The sequence below is a fragment of the Ranitomeya imitator genome, chromosome 2, assembly GCF_032444005.1.
Source record: "Ranitomeya imitator isolate aRanImi1 chromosome 2, aRanImi1.pri, whole genome shotgun sequence".
Lineage (NCBI taxonomy): Eukaryota > Metazoa > Chordata > Amphibia > Anura > Dendrobatidae > Ranitomeya > Ranitomeya imitator.
In genome coordinates this window covers 226,134,193-226,151,862 of record NC_091283.1, presented here as the reverse complement: position 1 = coordinate 226,151,862, position 17,670 = coordinate 226,134,193, and the positions used below count along the sequence as shown (strand labels likewise).

The following is a 17,670-nucleotide window of genomic DNA, read 5'->3' as shown; positions in this document are numbered from 1 at the left end:
CACACTGATGAGGGGCAAACACCCCGAAACAGCTGTCTGTGGATGGATACCATGCTTGGCATAGGTGGCTTTCCTTCATAGGATGCTGCCCTTCCCGTGGTTGTTCCTTCCCGGGGAAAGGCCTGGCTATTCACTGCTTGCGTCGAGAAACACGTGATGGTGTCTCCGCAGCTTCTTTACCTGCATCTGCATATTTCCCATAAGCGATGGGGGCAGTGTTCTGGAATCACTGCGTTGAGAAACACGTGATGGTGTCTCCGCAGTGTTGGCTGTTTTGGTCTCCCCGAGGCCAATCATCTGTGCCTTTATAGCCTTTTTACTAGGCACTGCTCCTAATAGCCAGATTCCTACTCCACACTGATGAGGGGCAAACACCCCGAAACAGCTGTCTGTGGATGGATACCATGCTTGGCATAGGTGGCTTTCCTTCATAGGATGCTGCCCTTCCCGTGGTTGTTCCTTCTAGGGGAAAGGCCTGGCTATTCACTGCTTGCGTCGAGAAACACGTGATGGTGTCTCCGCAGCTTCTTTACCTGCATCTGCATATTTCCCATAAGGGATGGGGGCAGTGTTCTGGAATCACTGCGTTGAGAAACACGTGATGGTGTCTCCACAATGGGCTGGAACCCTCACGTGTCACAATGGGCCCTTGGCCTATAAAAAGCAGTGCGGTGGCAGTCCTCTTCAGTCTGCTGCTGGAACAGCGGCGGGCAGCATGGTGATAGGTAGGCAGCAGGGTCTATACCCGGCCGGCCGGCAGGCATCAGGAGAGCTAAGGGATGACAGCTGCTGCTTGTTTGTTTTTTGAATTTCCCTCTCCCACACCTCCTCCTGGCACTCCGTAGTAGTGCACATGGGAACAAAGAGAGGGGAGGGTTACAATAGGTGGGGTTATGCAGATTAAAAACGAGGGGCTCCCAGCTTGAACAAACAGCAGATCTGTAATTGTGAAGGCGTTTGCTTTGCTAAAATGTCCTCCTCAGGGCAATCTTTGGCTCCATCTCCCCAAAGGGTATCAGTGTTGGACCTTGGTGCGGCACAAGTCACAAACGATTTCTTGTTAATGCTTCTCGGCCTTTTGGCTAGAACCAAGTGTCAGTGTCAGGGCTTGGTGTGGTGGTGAAAGTGCAAAACCATATCTGGTTAACGCTGCTCGGCCCTTTGGCTGAAATCGTCGTCGTCGTCGTCGTCGTCGCCGCCGCTCAAGGTCAAGTGCAGTATCTGTTCTGATCAGTTTAATATTGGATACGTCTCCTATTTGGGGACCATACATTAAATGCATTTTTAGAACAGGGAGATGGGAAAACAGCTTGCTCTGTCCACTCCACGCATTGAGCCGTTATTGCGGTCTCTCCGGGAGGGAAGGGTGCACTCATTCTCGGATCCGGCTTCCAAATACTGATTGAATTGAAATCAGTGCACGTTGTGTTTTAACCCATTCTGTGAATTCTTTTCAGGGTCAAAGTTGCACATTTCAGATGCCAAATGCATTTTGCTTGAATTAATGTGACCAATTGCAACATTTTGCGTGCATTGCATTGTTTGCCCCTATGCAAGTCAAGCCTTGTATTGCGTTCAATATGAAATCTATCAATCAATGAGTCAGTCTCTCTTTACTGGTTGCAACCGGCGTGTGAAGATGTGGACACGTATTTGGCCTTTGTTACATTGTTGCAAATAGACCATCTACAAAGTGAGGCCCCTTCCTTGCTATCAGTACTTAATGCTTTAATTGAAGTAACCCATGAGTAGTTCTGCCATACAGACCACGTTTGTGACAGCATGATTTCTATTGTAAAACATTGTCTCCCTCTTGTGGACCGCTGACTTTTAAATTTGGTGTCTTTGCATTTAAAGAAAGGACCAATTGTGCCTGTGCTGATCTTGAATACGCTGCCTATCTCCACCTGGGTGAGTATTCTCATGCTTTCTAGCAACCAGGTGCGCTGCCTGCATTAGATAGAATCTGGGCGCGGAACCCTCGCGTGTCACAATGGGCCCTTGGCCATGGTCTGGAACCCTCACGTGTCACAATGGGCTGGAACCCTCACGTGTCACAATGGGCCCTTGGCCTATAAAAAGCAGTGCGGTGGCAGTCCTCTTCAGTCTGCTGCTGGAACAGCGGCGGGCAGCATGGTGATAGGTAGGCAGCAGGGTCTATACCCGGCCGGCCGGCAGGCATCAGGAGAGCTAAGGGATGACAGCTGCTCGCTTGTTTGTTTTTTGAATTTCCCTCTCCCACACCTCCTCCTGGCACTCCGTAGTAGTGCACATGGGAACAAAGAGAGGGGAGGGTTACAATAGGTGGGGTTATGCAGATTAAAAACGAGGGGCTCCCAGCTTGAACAAACAGCAGATCTGTAGTTGTGAAGGCGTTTGCTTTGCTAAAATGTCCTCCTCAGGGCAATCTTTGGCTCCATCTCCCCAAAGGGTATCAGTGTTGGACCTTGGTGCGGCACAAGTCACAAACGATTTCTTGTTAATGCTTCTCGGCCTTTTGGCTAGAACCAAGTGTCAGTGTCAGGGCTTGGTGTGGTGGTGAAAGTGCAAAACCATATCTGGTTAACGCTGCTCGGCCCTTTGGCTGAAATCGTCGTCGTCGTCGCCGCCGCTCAAGGTCAAGTGCAGTATCTGTTCTGATCAGTTTAATATTGGATACATCTCCTATTTGGGGACCATACATTAAATGCATTTTTAGAACAGGGAGATGGGAAAACAGCTTGCTCTGTCCACTCCACGCATTGAGCCGTTATTGCGGTCTCTCCGGGAGGGAACGGTGCACTCCTTCTCGGATCCGGCTTCCAAATACTGATTGAATTGAAATCAGTGCACGTTGTGTTTTAACCCATTCTGTGAATTCTTTTCAGGGTCAAAGTTGCACATTTCAGATGCCAAATGCATTTTGCTTGAATTAATGTGACCAATTGCAACATTTTGCGTGCATTGCATTGTTTGCCCCTATGCAAGTCAAGCCTTGTATTGCGTTCAATATGAAATCTATCAATCAATGAGTCAGTCTCTCTTTACTGGTTGCAACCGGCGTGTGAAGATGTGGACACGTATTTGGCCTTTGTTACATTGTTGCAAATAGACCATCTACAAAGTGAGGCCCCTTCCTTGCTATCAGTACTTAATGCTTTAATTGAAGTAACCCATGAGTAGTTCTGCCATACAGGCCACGTTTGTGACAGCATGATTTCTATTGTAAAACATTGTCTCCCTCTTGTGGACCGCTGACTTTTAAATTTGGTGTCTTTGCATTTAAAGAAAGGACCAATTGTGCCTGTGCTGATCTTGAATACGCTGCCTATCTCCACCTGGGTGAGTATTCTCATGCTTTCTAGCAACCAGGTGCGCTGCCTGCATTAGATAGAATCTGGGCGCGGAACCCTCGCGTGTCACAATGGGCCCTTGGCCATGGTCTGGAACCCTCACGTGTCACAATGGGCTGGAACCCTCACGTGTCACAATGGGCCCTTGGCCTATAAAAAGCAGTGCGGTGGCAGTCCTCTTCAGTCTGCTGCTGGAACAGCGGCGGGCAGCATGGTGATAGGTAGGCAGCAGGGTCTATACCCGGCCGGCCGGCAGGCATCAGGAGAGCTAAGGGATGACAGCTGCTCGCTTGTTTGTTTTTTGAATTTCCCTCTCCCACACCTCCTCCTGGCACTCCGTAGTAGTGCACATGGGAACAAAGAGAGGGGAGGGTTACAATAGGTGGGGTTATGCAGATTAAAAACGAGGGGCTCCCAGCTTGAACAAACAGCAGATCTGTAGTTGTGAAGGCGTTTGCTTTGCTAAAATGTCCTCCTCAGGGCAATCTTTGGCTCCATCTCCCCAAAGGGTATCAGTGTTGGACCTTGGTGCGGCACAAGTCACAAACGATTTCTTGTTAATGCTTCTCGGCCTTTTGGCTAGAACCAAGTGTCAGTGTCAGGGCTTGGTGTGGTGGTGAAAGTGCAAAACCATATCTGGTTAACGCTGCTCGGCCCTTTGGCTGAAATCGTCGTCGTCGTCGCCGCCGCTCAAGGTCAAGTGCAGTATCTGTTCTGATCAGTTTAATATTGGATACATCTCCTATTTGGGGACCATACATTAAATGCATTTTTAGAACAGGGAGATGGGAAAACAGCTTGCTCTGTCCACTCCACGCATTGAGCCGTTATTGCGGTCTCTCCGGGAGGGAACGGTGCACTCCTTCTCGGATCCGGCTTCCAAATACTGATTGAATTGAAATCAGTGCACGTTGTGTTTTAACCCATTCTGTGAATTCTTTTCAGGGTCAAAGTTGCACATTTCAGATGCCAAATGCATTTTGCTTGAATTAATGTGACCAATTGCAACATTTTGCGTGCATTGCATTGTTTGCCCCTATGCAAGTCAAGCCTTGTATTGCGTTCAATATGAAATCTATCAATCAATCAGTCAGTCTCTCTTTACTGGTTGCAACCGGCGTGTGAAGATGTGGACACGTATTTGGCCTTTGTTACATTGTTGCAAATAGACCATCTACAAAGTGAGGCCCCTTCCTTGCTATCAGTACTTAATGCTTTAATTGAAGTAACCCATGAGTAGTTCTGCCATACAGACCACGTTTGTGACAGCATGATTTCTATTGTAAAACATTGTCTCCCTCTTGTGGACCGCTGACTTTTAAATTTGGTGTCTTTGCATTTAAAGAAAGGACCAATTGTGCCTGTGCTGATCTTGAATACACTGCCTATCTCCACCTGGGTGAGTATTCTCATGCTTTCTAGCAACCAGGTGCGCTGCCTGCATTAGATAGAATCTGGGCGCGGAACCCTCGCGTGTCACAATGGGCCCTTGGCCATGGTCTGGAACCCTCACGTGTCACAATGGGCTGGAACCCTCACGTGTCACAATGGGCCCTTGGCCTATAAAAAGCAGTGCGGTGGCAGTCCTCTTCAGTCTGCTGCTGGAACAGCGGCGGGCAGCATGGTGATAGGTAGGCAGCAGGGTCTATACCCGGCCGGCCGGCAGGCATCAGGAGAGCTAAGGGATGACAGCTGCTCGCTTGTTTGTTTTTTGAATTTCCCTCTCCCACACCTCCTCCTGGCACTCCGTAGTAGTGCACATGGGAACAAAGAGGGGGGAGGGTTACAATAGGTGGGGTTATGCAGATTAAAAACGAGGGGCTCCCAGCTTGAACAAACAGCAGATCTGCAATTGTGAAGGTGTTTGCTTTGCTAAAATGTCCTCCTCAGGGCAATCTTTGGCTCCATCTCCCCAAAGGGTATCAGTGTTGGACCTTGGTGCGGCACAAGTCACAAACGATTTCTTGTTAATGCTTCTCGGCCTTTTGGCTAGAACCAAGTGTCAGTGTCAGGGCTTGGTGTGGTGGTGAAAGTGCAAAACCATATCTGGTTAACGCTGCTCGGCCCTTTGGCTGAAATCGTCGTCGTCGTCGCCGCCGCTCAAGGTCAAGTGCAGTATCTGTTCTGATCAGTTTAATATTGGATACATCTCCTATTTGGGGACCATACATTAAATGCATTTTTAGAACAGGGAGATGGGAAAACAGCTTGCTCTGTCCACTCCACGCATTGAGCCGTTATTGCGGTCTCTCCGGGAGGGAACGGTGCACTCCTTCTCGGATCCGGCTTCCAAATACTGATTGAATTGAAATCAGTGCACGTTGTGTTTTAACCCATTCTGTGAATTCTTTTCAGGGTCAAAGTTGCACATTTCAGATGCCAAATGCATTTTGCTTGAATTAATGTGACCAATTGCAACATTTTGCGTGCATTGCATTGTTTGCCCCTATGCAAGTCAAGCCTTGTATTGCGTTCAATATGAAATCTATCAATCAATCAGTCAGTCTCTCTTTACTGGTTGCAACCGGCGTGTGAAGATGTGGACACGTATTTGGCCTTTCTTACATTGTTGCAAATAGACCATCTACAAAGTGAGGCCCCTTCCTTGCTATCAGTACTTAATGCTTTAATTGAAGTAACCCATGAGTAGTTCTGCCATACAGACCACGTTTGTGACAGCATGATTTCTATTGTAAAACATTGTCTCCCTCTTGTGGACCGCTGACTTTTAAATTTGGTGTCTTTGCATTTAAAGAAAGGACCAATTGTGCCTGTGCTGATCTTGAATACGCTGCCTATCTCCACCTGGGTGAGTATTCTCATGCTTTCTAGCAACCAGGTGCGCTGCCTGCATTAGATAGAATCTGGGCGCGGAACCCTCGCGTGTCACAATGGGCCCTTGGCCATGGTCTGGAACCCTCACGTGTCACAATGGGCTGGAACCCTCACGTGTCACAATGGGCCCTTGGCCTATAAAAAGCAGTCCGGTGGCAGTCCTCTTCAGTCTGCTGCTGGAACAGCGGCGGGCAGCATGGTGATAGGTAGGCAGCAGGGTCTATACCCGGCCGGCCGGCAGGCATCAGGAGAGCTAAGGGATGACAGCTGCTCGCTTGTTTGTTTTTTGAATTTCCCTCTCCCACACCTCCTCCTGGCACTCCGTAGTAGTGCACATGGGAACAAAGAGGGGGGAGGGTTACAATAGGTGGGGTTATGCAGATTAAAAACGAGGGGCTCCCAGCTTGAACAAACAGCAGATCTGCAATTGTGAAGGTGTTTGCTTTGCTAAAATGTCCTCCTCAGGGCAATCTTTGGCTCCATCTCCCCAAAGGGTATCAGTGTTGGACCTTGGTGCGGCACAAGTCACAAACGATTTCTGGTTAATGCTTCTCTGCCTTTTGGCTAGAACCAAGTGTCAGTGTCAGGGCTTGGTGTGGTGGTGAAAGTGCAAAACCATATCTGGTTAACGCTGCTCGGCCCTTTGGCTGAAATCGTCGTCGTCGCCGCCGCCGCTCAATGTCAAGTGCAGTATCTGTTCTGATCAGTTTAATATTGGATACGTCTCCTATTTGGGGACCATACATTAAATGCATTTTTAGAACAGGGAGATGGGAAAACAGCTTGCTCTGTCCACTCCACGCATTGAGCCGTTATTGCGGTCTCTCCGGGAGGGAAGGGTGCACTCATTCTCGGATCCGGCTTCCAAATACTGATTGAATTGAAATCAGTGCACGTTGTGTTTTAACCCATTCTGTGAATTCTTTTCAGGGTCAAAGTTGCACATTTCAGATGCCAAATGCATTTTGCTTGAATTAATGTGACCAATTGCAACATTTTGCGTGCATTGCATTGTTTGCCCCTATGCAAGTCAAGCCTTGTATTGCGTTCAATATGAAATCTATCAATCAATGAGTCAGTCTCTCTTTACTGGTTGCAACCGGCGTGTGAAGATGTGGACACGTATTTGGCCTTTGTTACATTGTTGCAAATAGACCATCTACAAAGTGAGGCCCCTTCCTTGCTATCAGTACTTAATGCTTTAATTGAAGTAACCCATGAGTAGTTCTGCCATACAGACCACGTTTGTGACAGCATGATTTCTATTGTAAAACATTGTCTCCCTCTTGTGGACCGCTGACTTTTAAATTTGGTGTCTTTGCATTTAAAGAAAGGACCAATTGTGCCTGTGCTGATCTTGAATACGCTGCCTATCTCCACCTGGGTGAGTATTCTCATGCTTTCTAGCAACCAGGTGCGCTGCCTGCATTAGATAGAATCTGGGCGCGGAACCCTCGCGTGTCACAATGGGCCCTTGGCCATGGTCTGGAACCCTCACGTGTCACAATGGGCTGGAACCCTCACGTGTCACAATGGGCCCTTGGCCTATAAAAAGCAGTGCGGTGGCAGTCCTCTTCAGTCTGCTGCTGGAACAGCGGCGGGCAGCATGGTGATAGGTAGGCAGCAGGGTCTATACCCGGCCGGCCGGCAGGCATCAGGAGAGCTAAGGGATGACAGCTGCTCGCTTGTTTGTTTTTTGAATTTCCCTCTCCCACACCTCCTCCTGGCACTCCGTAGTAGTGCACATGGGAACAAAGAGAGGGGAGGGTTACAATAGGTGGGGTTATGCAGATTAAAAACGAGGGGCTCCCAGCTTGAACAAACAGCAGATCTGTAGTTGTGAAGGCGTTTGCTTTGCTAAAATGTCCTCCTCAGGGCAATCTTTGGCTCCATCTCCCCAAAGGGTATCAGTGTTGGACCTTGGTGCGGCACAAGTCACAAACGATTTCTGGTTAATGCTTCTCGGCCTTTTGGCTAGAACCAAGTGTCAGTGTCAGGGCTTGGTGTGGTGGTGAAAGTGCAAAACCATATCTGGTTAACGCTGCTCGGCCCTTTGGCTGAAATCGTCGTCGTCGTCGCCGCCGCTCAAGGTCAAGTGCAGTATCTGTTCTGATCAGTTTAATATTGGATACATCTCCTATTTGGGGACCATACATTAAATGCATTTTTAGAACAGGGAGATGGGAAAACAGCTTGCTCTGTCCACTCCACGCATTGAGCCGTTATTGCGGTCTCTCCGGGAGGGAACGGTGCACTCCTTCTCGGATCCGGCTTCCAAATACTGATTGAATTGAAATCAGTGCACGTTGTGTTTTAACCCATTCTGTGAATTCTTTTCAGGGTCAAAGTTGCACATTTCAGATGCCAAATGCATTTTGCTTGAATTAATGTGACCAATTGCAACATTTTGCGTGCATTGCATTGTTTGCCCCTATGCAAGTCAAGCCTTGTATTGCGTTCAATATGAAATCTATCAATCAATCAGTCAGTCTCTCTTTACTGGTTGCAACCGGCGTGTGAAGATGTGGACACGTATTTGGCCTTTGTTACATTGTTGCAAATAGACCATCTACAAAGTGAGGCTCCTTCCTTGCTATCAGTACTTAATGCTTTAATTGAAGTAACCCATGAGTAGTTCTGCCATACAGACCACGTTTGTGACAGCATGATTTCTATTGTAAAACATTGTCTCCCTCTTGTGGACCGCTGACTTTTAAATTTGGTGTCTTTGCATTTAAAGAAAGGACCAATTGTGCCTGTGCTGATCTTGAATACGCTGCCTATCTCCACCTGGGTGAGTATTCTCATGCTTTCTAGCAACCAGGTGCGCTGCCTGCATTAGATAGAATCTGGGCGCGGAACCCTCGCGTGTCACAATGGGCCCTTGGCCATGGTCTGGAACCCTCACGTGTCACAATGGGCTGGAACCCTCACGTGTCACAATGGGCCCTTGGCCTATAAAAAGCAGTGCGGTGGCAGTCCTCTTCAGTCTGCTGCTGGAACAGCGGCGGGCAGCATGGTGATAGGTAGGCAGCAGGGTCTATACCCGGCCGGCCGGCAGGCATCAGGAGAGCTAAGGGATGACAGCTGCTCGCTTGTTTGTTTTTTGAATTTCCCTCTCCCACACCTCCTCCTGGCACTCCGTAGTAGTGCACATGGGAACAAAGAGAGGGGAGGGTTACAATAGGTGGGGTTATGCAGATTAAAAACGAGGGGCTCCCAGCTTGAACAAACAGCAGATCTGTAGTTGTGAAGGCGTTTGCTTTGCTAAAATGTCCTCCTCAGGGCAATCTTTGGCTCCATCTCCCCAAAGGGTATCAGTGTTGGACCTTGGTGCGGCACAAGTCACAAACGATTTCTGGTTAATGCTTCTCGGCCTTTTGGCTAGAACCAAGTGTCAGTGTCAGGGCTTGGTGTGGTGGTGAAAGTGCAAAACCATATCTGGTTAACGCTGCTCGGCCCTTTGGCTGAAATCGTCGTCGTCGTCGCCGCCGCTCAAGGTCAAGTGCAGTATCTGTTCTGATCAGTTTAATATTGGATACATCTCCTATTTGGGGACCATACATTAAATGCATTTTTAGAACAGGGAGATGGGAAAACAGCTTGCTCTGTCCACTCCACGCATTGAGCCGTTATTGCGGTCTCTCCGGGAGGGAACGGTGCACTCCTTCTCGGATCCGGCTTCCAAATACTGATTGAATTGAAATCAGTGCACGTTGTGTTTTAACCCATTCTGTGAATTCTTTTCAGGGTCAAAGTTGCACATTTCAGATGCCAAATGCATTTTGCTTGAATTAATGTGACCAATTGCAACATTTTGCGTGCATTGCATTGTTTGCCCCTATGCAAGTCAAGCCTTGTATTGCGTTCAATATGAAATCTATCAATCAATCAGTCAGTCTCTCTTTACTGGTTGCAACCGGCGTGTGAAGATGTGGACACGTATTTGGCCTTTGTTACATTGTTGCAAATAGACCATCTACAAAGTGAGGCTCCTTCCTTGCTATCAGTACTTAATGCTTTAATTGAAGTAACCCATGAGTAGTTCTGCCATACAGACCACGTTTGTGACAGCATGATTTCTATTGTAAAACATTGTCTCCCTCTTGTGGACCGCTGACTTTTAAATTTGGTGTCTTTGCATTTAAAGAAAGGACCAATTGTGCCTGTGCTGATCTTGAATACGCTGCCTATCTCCACCTGGGTGAGTATTCTCATGCTTTCTAGCAACCAGGTGCGCTGCCTGCATTAGATAGAATCTGGGCGCGGAACCCTCGCGTGTCACAATGGGCCCTTGGCCATGGTCTGGAACCCTCACGTGTCACAATGGGCTGGAACCCTCACGTGTCACAATGGGCCCTTGGCCTATAAAAAGCAGTGCGGTGGCAGTCCTCTTCAGTCTGCTGCTGGAACAGCGGCGGGCAGCATGGTGATAGGTAGGCAGCAGGGTCTATACCCGGCCGGCCGGCAGGCATCAGGAGAGCTAAGGGATGACAGCTGCTCGCTTGTTTGTTTTTTGAATTTCCCTCTCCCACACCTCCTCCTGGCACTCCGTAGTAGTGCACATGGGAACAAAGAGAGGGGAGGGTTACAATAGGTGGGGTTATGCAGATTAAAAACGAGGGGCTCCCAGCTTGAACAAACAGCAGATCTGTAGTTGTGAAGGCGTTTGCTTTGCTAAAATGTCCTCCTCAGGGCAATCTTTGGCTCCATCTCCCCAAAGGGTATCAGTGTTGGACCTTGGTGCGGCACAAGTCACAAACGATTTCTGGTTAATGCTTCTCGGCCTTTTGGCTAGAACCAAGTGTCAGTGTCAGGGCTTGGTGTGGTGGTGAAAGTGCAAAACCATATCTGGTTAACGCTGCTCGGCCCTTTGGCTGAAATCGTCGTCGTCGTCGCCGCCGCTCAAGGTCAAGTGCAGTATCTGTTCTGATCAGTTTAATATTGGATACATCTCCTATTTGGGGACCATACATTAAATGCATTTTTAGAACAGGGAGATGGGAAAACAGCTTGCTCTGTCCACTCCACGCATTGAGCCGTTATTGCGGTCTCTCCGGGAGGGAACGGTGCACTCCTTCTCGGATCCGGCTTCCAAATACTGATTGAATTGAAATCAGTGCACGTTGTGTTTTAACCCATTCTGTGAATTCTTTTCAGGGTCAAAGTTGCACATTTCAGATGCCAAATGCATTTTGCTTGAATTAATGTGACCAATTGCAACATTTTGCGTGCATTGCATTGTTTGCCCCTATGCAAGTCAAGCCTTGTATTGCGTTCAATATGAAATCTATCAATCAATCAGTCAGTCTCTCTTTACTGGTTGCAACCGGCGTGTGAAGATGTGGACACGTATTTGGCCTTTGTTACATTGTTGCAAATAGACCATCTACAAAGTGAGGCTCCTTCCTTGCTATCAGTACTTAATGCTTTAATTGAAGTAACCCATGAGTAGTTCTGCCATACAGACCACGTTTGTGACAGCATGATTTCTATTGTAAAACATTGTCTCCCTCTTGTGGACCGCTGACTTTTAAATTTGGTGTCTTTGCATTTAAAGAAAGGACCAATTGTGCCTGTGCTGATCTTGAATACGCTGCCTATCTCCACCTGGGTGAGTATTCTCATGCTTTCTAGCAACCAGGTGCGCTGCCTGCATTAGATAGAATCTGGGCGCGGAACCCTCGCGTGTCACAATGGGCCCTTGGCCATGGTCTGGAACCCTCACGTGTCACAATGGGCTGGAACCCTCACGTGTCACAATGGGCCCTTGGCCTATAAAAAGCAGTGCGGTGGCAGTCCTCTTCAGTCTGCTGCTGGAACAGCGGCGGGCAGCATGGTGATAGGTAGGCAGCAGGGTCTATACCCGGCCGGCCGGCAGGCATCAGGAGAGCTAAGGGATGACAGCTGCTCGCTTGTTTGTTTTTTGAATTTCCCTCTCCCACACCTCCTCCTGGCACTCCGTAGTAGTGCACATGGGAACAAAGAGAGGGGAGGGTTACAATAGGTGGGGTTATGCAGATTAAAAACGAGGGGCTCCCAGCTTGAACAAACAGCAGATCTGTAGTTGTGAAGGCGTTTGCTTTGCTAAAATGTCCTCCTCAGGGCAATCTTTGGCTCCATCTCCCCAAAGGGTATCAGTGTTGGACCTTGGTGCGGCACAAGTCACAAACGATTTCTGGTTAATGCTTCTCGGCCTTTTGGCTAGAACCAAGTGTCAGTGTCAGGGCTTGGTGTGGTGGTGAAAGTGCAAAACCATATCTGGTTAACGCTGCTCGGCCCTTTGGCTGAAATCGTCGTCGTCGTCGCCGCCGCTCAAGGTCAAGTGCAGTATCTGTTCTGATCAGTTTAATATTGGATACATCTCCTATTTGGGGACCATACATTAAATGCATTTTTAGAACAGGGAGATGGGAAAACAGCTTGCTCTGTCCACTCCACGCATTGAGCCGTTATTGCGGTCTCTCCGGGAGGGAACGGTGCACTCCTTCTCGGATCCGGCTTCCAAATACTGATTGAATTGAAATCAGTGCACGTTGTGTTTTAACCCATTCTGTGAATTCTTTTCAGGGTCAAAGTTGCACATTTCAGATGCCAAATGCATTTTGCTTGAATTAATGTGACCAATTGCAACATTTTGCGTGCATTGCATTGTTTGCCCCTATGCAAGTCAAGCCTTGTATTGCGTTCAATATGAAATCTATCAATCAATGAGTCAGTCTCTCTTTACTGGTTGCAACCGGCGTGTGAAGATGTGGACACGTATTTGGCCTTTGTTACATTGTTGCAAATAGACCATCTACAAAGTGAGGCCCCTTCCTTGCTATCAGTACTTAATGCTTTAATTGAAGTAACCCATGAGTAGTTCTGCCATACAGACCACGTTTGTGACAGCATGATTTCTATTGTAAAACATTGTCTCCCTCTTGTGGACCGCTGACTTTTAAATTTGGTGTCTTTGCATTTAAAGAAAGGACCAATTGTGCCTGTGCTGATCTTGAATACGCTGCCTATCTCCACCTGGGTGAGTATTCTCATGCTTTCTAGCAACCAGGTGCGCTGCCTGCATTAGATAGAATCTGGGCGCGGAACCCTCGCGTGTCACAATGGGCCCTTGGCCATGGTCTGGAACCCTCACGTGTCACAATGGGCTGGAACCCTCACGTGTCACAATGGGCCCTTGGCCTATAAAAAGCAGTCCGGTGGCAGTCCTCTTCAGTCTGCTGCTGGAACAGCGGCGGGCAGCATGGTGATAGGTAGGCAGCAGGGTCTATACCCGGCCGGCCGGCAGGCATCAGGAGAGCTAAGGGATGACAGCTGCTCGCTTGTTTGTTTTTTGAATTTCCCTCTCCCACACCTCCTCCTGGCACTCCGTAGTAGTGCACATGGGAACAAAGAGGGGGGAGGGTTACAATAGGTGGGGTTATGCAGATTAAAAACGAGGGGCTCCCAGCTTGAACAAACAGCAGATCTGCAATTGTGAAGGTGTTTGCTTTGCTAAAATGTCCTCCTCAGGGCAATCTTTGGCTCCATCTCCCCAAAGGGTATCAGTGTTGGACCTTGGTGCGGCACAAGTCACAAACGATTTCTGGTTAATGCTTCTCTGCCTTTTGGCTAGAACCAAGTGTCAGTGTCAGGGCTTGGTGTGGTGGTGAAAGTGCAAAACCATATCTGGTTAACGCTGCTCGGCCCTTTGGCTGAAATCGTCGTCGTCGCCGCCGCTCAATGTCAAGTGCAGTATCTGTTCTGATCAGTTTAATATTGGATACGTCTCCTATTTGGGGACCATACATTAAATGCATTTTTAGAACAGGGAGATGGGAAAACAGCTTGCTCTGTCCACTCCACGCATTGAGCCGTTATTGCGGTCTCTCCGGGAGGGAAGGGTGCACTCATTCTCGGATCCGGCTTCCAAATACTGATTGAATTGAAATCAGTGCACGTTGTGTTTTAACCCATTCTGTGAATTCTTTTCAGGGTCAAAGTTGCACATTTCAGATGCCAAATGCATTTTGCTTGAATTAATGTGACCAATTGCAACATTTTGCGTGCATTGCATTGTTTGCCCCTATGCAAGTCAAGCCTTGTATTGCGTTCAATATGAAATCTATCAATCAATGAGTCAGTCTCTCTTTACTGGTTGCAACCGGCGTGTGAAGATGTGGACACGTATTTGGCCTTTGTTACATTGTTGCAAATAGACCATCTACAAAGTGAGGCCCCTTCCTTGCTATCAGTACTTAATGCTTTAATTGAAGTAACCCATGAGTAGTTCTGCCATACAGACCACGTTTGTGACAGCATGATTTCTATTGTAAAACATTGTCTCCCTCTTGTGGACCGCTGACTTTTAAATTTGGTGTCTTTGCATTTAAAGAAAGGACCAATTGTGCCTGTGCTGATCTTGAATACGCTGCCTATCTCCACCTGGGTGAGTATTCTCATGCTTTCTAGCAACCAGGTGCGCTGCCTGCATTAGATAGAATCTGGGCGCGGAACCCTCGCGTGTCACAATGGGCCCTTGGCCATGGTCTGGAACCCTCACGTGTCACAATGGGCTGGAACCCTCACGTGTCACAATGGGCCCTTGGCCTATAAAAAGCAGTGCGGTGGCAGTCCTCTTCAGTCTGCTGCTGGAACAGCGGCGGGCAGCATGGTGATAGGTAGGCAGCAGGGTCTATACCCGGCCGGCCGGCAGGCATCAGGAGAGCTAAGGGATGACAGCTGCTCGCTTGTTTGTTTTTTGAATTTCCCTCTCCCACACCTCCTCCTGGCACTCCGTAGTAGTGCACATGGGAACAAAGAGAGGGGAGGGTTACAATAGGTGGGGTTATGCAGATTAAAAACGAGGGGCTCCCAGCTTGAACAAACAGCAGATCTGTAGTTGTGAAGGCGTTTGCTTTGCTAAAATGTCCTCCTCAGGGCAATCTTTGGCTCCATCTCCCCAAAGGGTATCAGTGTTGGACCTTGGTGCGGCACAAGTCACAAACGATTTCTGGTTAATGCTTCTCGGCCTTTTGGCTAGAACCAAGTGTCAGTGTCAGGGCTTGGTGTGGTGGTGAAAGTGCAAAACCATATCTGGTTAACGCTGCTCGGCCCTTTGGCTGAAATCGTCGTCGTCGTCGCCGCCGCTCAAGGTCAAGTGCAGTATCTGTTCTGATCAGTTTAATATTGGATACATCTCCTATTTGGGGACCATACATTAAATGCATTTTTAGAACAGGGAGATGGGAAAACAGCTTGCTCTGTCCACTCCACGCATTGAGCCGTTATTGCGGTCTCTCCGGGAGGGAACGGTGCACTCCTTCTCGGATCCGGCTTCCAAATACTGATTGAATTGAAATCAGTGCACGTTGTGTTTTAACCCATTCTGTGAATTCTTTTCAGGGTCAAAGTTGCACATTTCAGATGCCAAATGCATTTTGCTTGAATTAATGTGACCAATTGCAACATTTTGCGTGCATTGCATTGTTTGCCCCTATGCAAGTCAAGCCTTGTATTGCGTTCAATATGAAATCTATCAATCAATCAGTCAGTCTCTCTTTACTGGTTGCAACCGGCGTGTGAAGATGTGGACACGTATTTGGCCTTTGTTACATTGTTGCAAATAGACCATCTACAAAGTGAGGCCCCTTCCTTGCTATCAGTACTTAATGCTTTAATTGAAGTAACCCATGAGTAGTTCTGCCATACAGACCACGTTTGTGACAGCATGATTTCTATTGTAAAACATTGTCTCCCTCTTGTGGACCGCTGACTTTTAAATTTGGTGTCTTTGCATTTAAAGAAAGGACCAATTGTGCCTGTGCTGATCTTGAATACGCTGCCTATCTCCACCTGGGTGAGTATTCTCATGCTTTCTAGCAACCAGGTGCGCTGCCTGCATTAGATAGAATCTGGGCGCGGAACCCTCGCGTGTCACAATGGGCCCTTGGCCATGGTCTGGAACCCTCACGTGTCACAATGGGCTGGAACCCTCACGTGTCACAATGGGCCCTTGGCCTATAAAAAGCAGTCCGGTGGCAGTCCTCTTCAGTCTGCTGCTGGAACAGCGGCGGGCAGCATGGTGATAGGTAGGCAGCAGGGTCTATACCCGGCCGGCCGGCAGGCATCAGGAGAGCTAAGGGATGACAGCTGCTCGCTTGTTTGTTTTTTGAATTTCCCTCTCCCACACCTCCTCCTGGCACTCCGTAGTAGTGCACATGGGAACAAAGAGAGGGGAGGGTTACAATAGGTGGGGTTATGCAGATTAAAAACGAGGGGCTCCCAGCTTGAACAAACAGCAGATCTGTAGTTGTGAAGGCGTTTGCTTTGCTAAAATGTCCTCCTCAGGGCAATCTTTGGCTCCATCTCCCCAAAGGGTATCAGTGTTGGACCTTGGTGCGGCACAAGTCACAAACGATTTCTGGTTAATGCTTCTCGGCCTTTTGGCTAGAACCAAGTGTCAGTGTCAGGGCTTGGTGTGGTGGTGAAAGTGCAAAACCATATCTGGTTAACGCTGCTCGGCCCTTTGGCTGAAATCGTCGTCGTCGTCGCCGCCGCTCAAGGTCAAGTGCAGTATCTGTTCTGATCAGTTTAATATTGGATACATCTCCTATTTGGGGACCATACATTAAATGCATTTTTAGAACAGGGAGATGGGAAAACAGCTTGCTCTGTCCACTCCACGCATTGAGCCGTTATTGCGGTCTCTCCGGGAGGGAACGGTGCACTCCTTCTCGGATCCGGCTTCCAAATACTGATTGAATTGAAATCAGTGCACGTTGTGTTTTAACCCATTCTGTGAATTCTTTTCAGGGTCAAAGTTGCACATTTCAGATGCCAAATGCATTTTGCTTGAATTAATGTGACCAATTGCAACATTTTGCGTGCATTGCATTGTTTGCCCCTATGCAAGTCAAGCCTTGTATTGCGTTCAATATGAAATCTATCAATCAATCAGTCAGTCTCTCTTTACTGGTTGCAACCGGCGTGTGAAGATGTGGACACGTATTTGGCCTTTGTTACATTGTTGCAAATAGACCATCTACAAAGTGAGGCCCCTTCCTTGCTATCAGTACTTAATGCTTTAATTGAAGTAACCCATGAGTAGTTCTGCCATACAGACCACGTTTGTGACAGCATGATTTCTATTGTAAAACATTGTCTCCCTCTTGTGGACCGCTGACTTTTAAATTTGGTGTCTTTGCATTTAAAGAAAGGACCAATTGTGCCTGTGCTGATCTTGAATACGCTGCCTATCTCCACCTGGGTGAGTATTCTCATGCTTTCTAGCAACCAGGTGCGCTGCCTGCATTAGATAGAATCTGGGCGCGGAACCCTCGCGTGTCACAATGGGCCCTTGGCCATGGTCTGGAACCCTCACGTGTCACAATGGGCTGGAACCCTCACGTGTCACAATGGGCCCTTGGCCTATAAAAAGCAGTCCGGTGGCAGTCCTCTTCAGTCTGCTGCTGGAACAGCGGCGGGCAGCATGGTGATAGGTAGGCAGCAGGGTCTATAC

At 48.2% G+C, this 17,670-nt stretch overlaps 12 pseudogenes; all 12 read left to right on the top strand.

Moving 5' to 3' along the window:
• Positions 1-1,145: 1,145 nt before the first annotated feature.
• Positions 1,146-1,377, top strand: LOC138668265 (U2 spliceosomal RNA; annotated as a pseudogene).
• Positions 1,378-2,564: 1,187 nt separating this feature from the next.
• LOC138668258 (U2 spliceosomal RNA) lies at positions 2,565-2,787 on the top strand (annotated as a pseudogene).
• Positions 2,788-3,974: 1,187 nt separating this feature from the next.
• LOC138668257 (U2 spliceosomal RNA) lies at positions 3,975-4,197 on the top strand (annotated as a pseudogene).
• A 1,187-nt stretch (positions 4,198-5,384) lies between these two features.
• LOC138668256 (U2 spliceosomal RNA) lies at positions 5,385-5,607 on the top strand (annotated as a pseudogene).
• Positions 5,608-6,837: 1,230 nt separating this feature from the next.
• LOC138668273 (U2 spliceosomal RNA) lies at positions 6,838-7,017 on the top strand (annotated as a pseudogene).
• Positions 7,018-8,204: 1,187 nt separating this feature from the next.
• On the top strand, positions 8,205-8,427 carry LOC138668255 (U2 spliceosomal RNA; annotated as a pseudogene).
• Positions 8,428-9,614: 1,187 nt separating this feature from the next.
• LOC138668254 (U2 spliceosomal RNA) lies at positions 9,615-9,837 on the top strand (annotated as a pseudogene).
• A 1,187-nt stretch (positions 9,838-11,024) lies between these two features.
• LOC138668253 (U2 spliceosomal RNA) lies at positions 11,025-11,247 on the top strand (annotated as a pseudogene).
• Positions 11,248-12,434: 1,187 nt separating this feature from the next.
• On the top strand, positions 12,435-12,657 carry LOC138668251 (U2 spliceosomal RNA; annotated as a pseudogene).
• A 1,227-nt stretch (positions 12,658-13,884) lies between these two features.
• LOC138668274 (U2 spliceosomal RNA) lies at positions 13,885-14,064 on the top strand (annotated as a pseudogene).
• Positions 14,065-15,251: 1,187 nt separating this feature from the next.
• On the top strand, positions 15,252-15,474 carry LOC138668250 (U2 spliceosomal RNA; annotated as a pseudogene).
• A 1,187-nt stretch (positions 15,475-16,661) lies between these two features.
• On the top strand, positions 16,662-16,884 carry LOC138668249 (U2 spliceosomal RNA; annotated as a pseudogene).
• Positions 16,885-17,670: the final 786 nt, after the last annotated feature.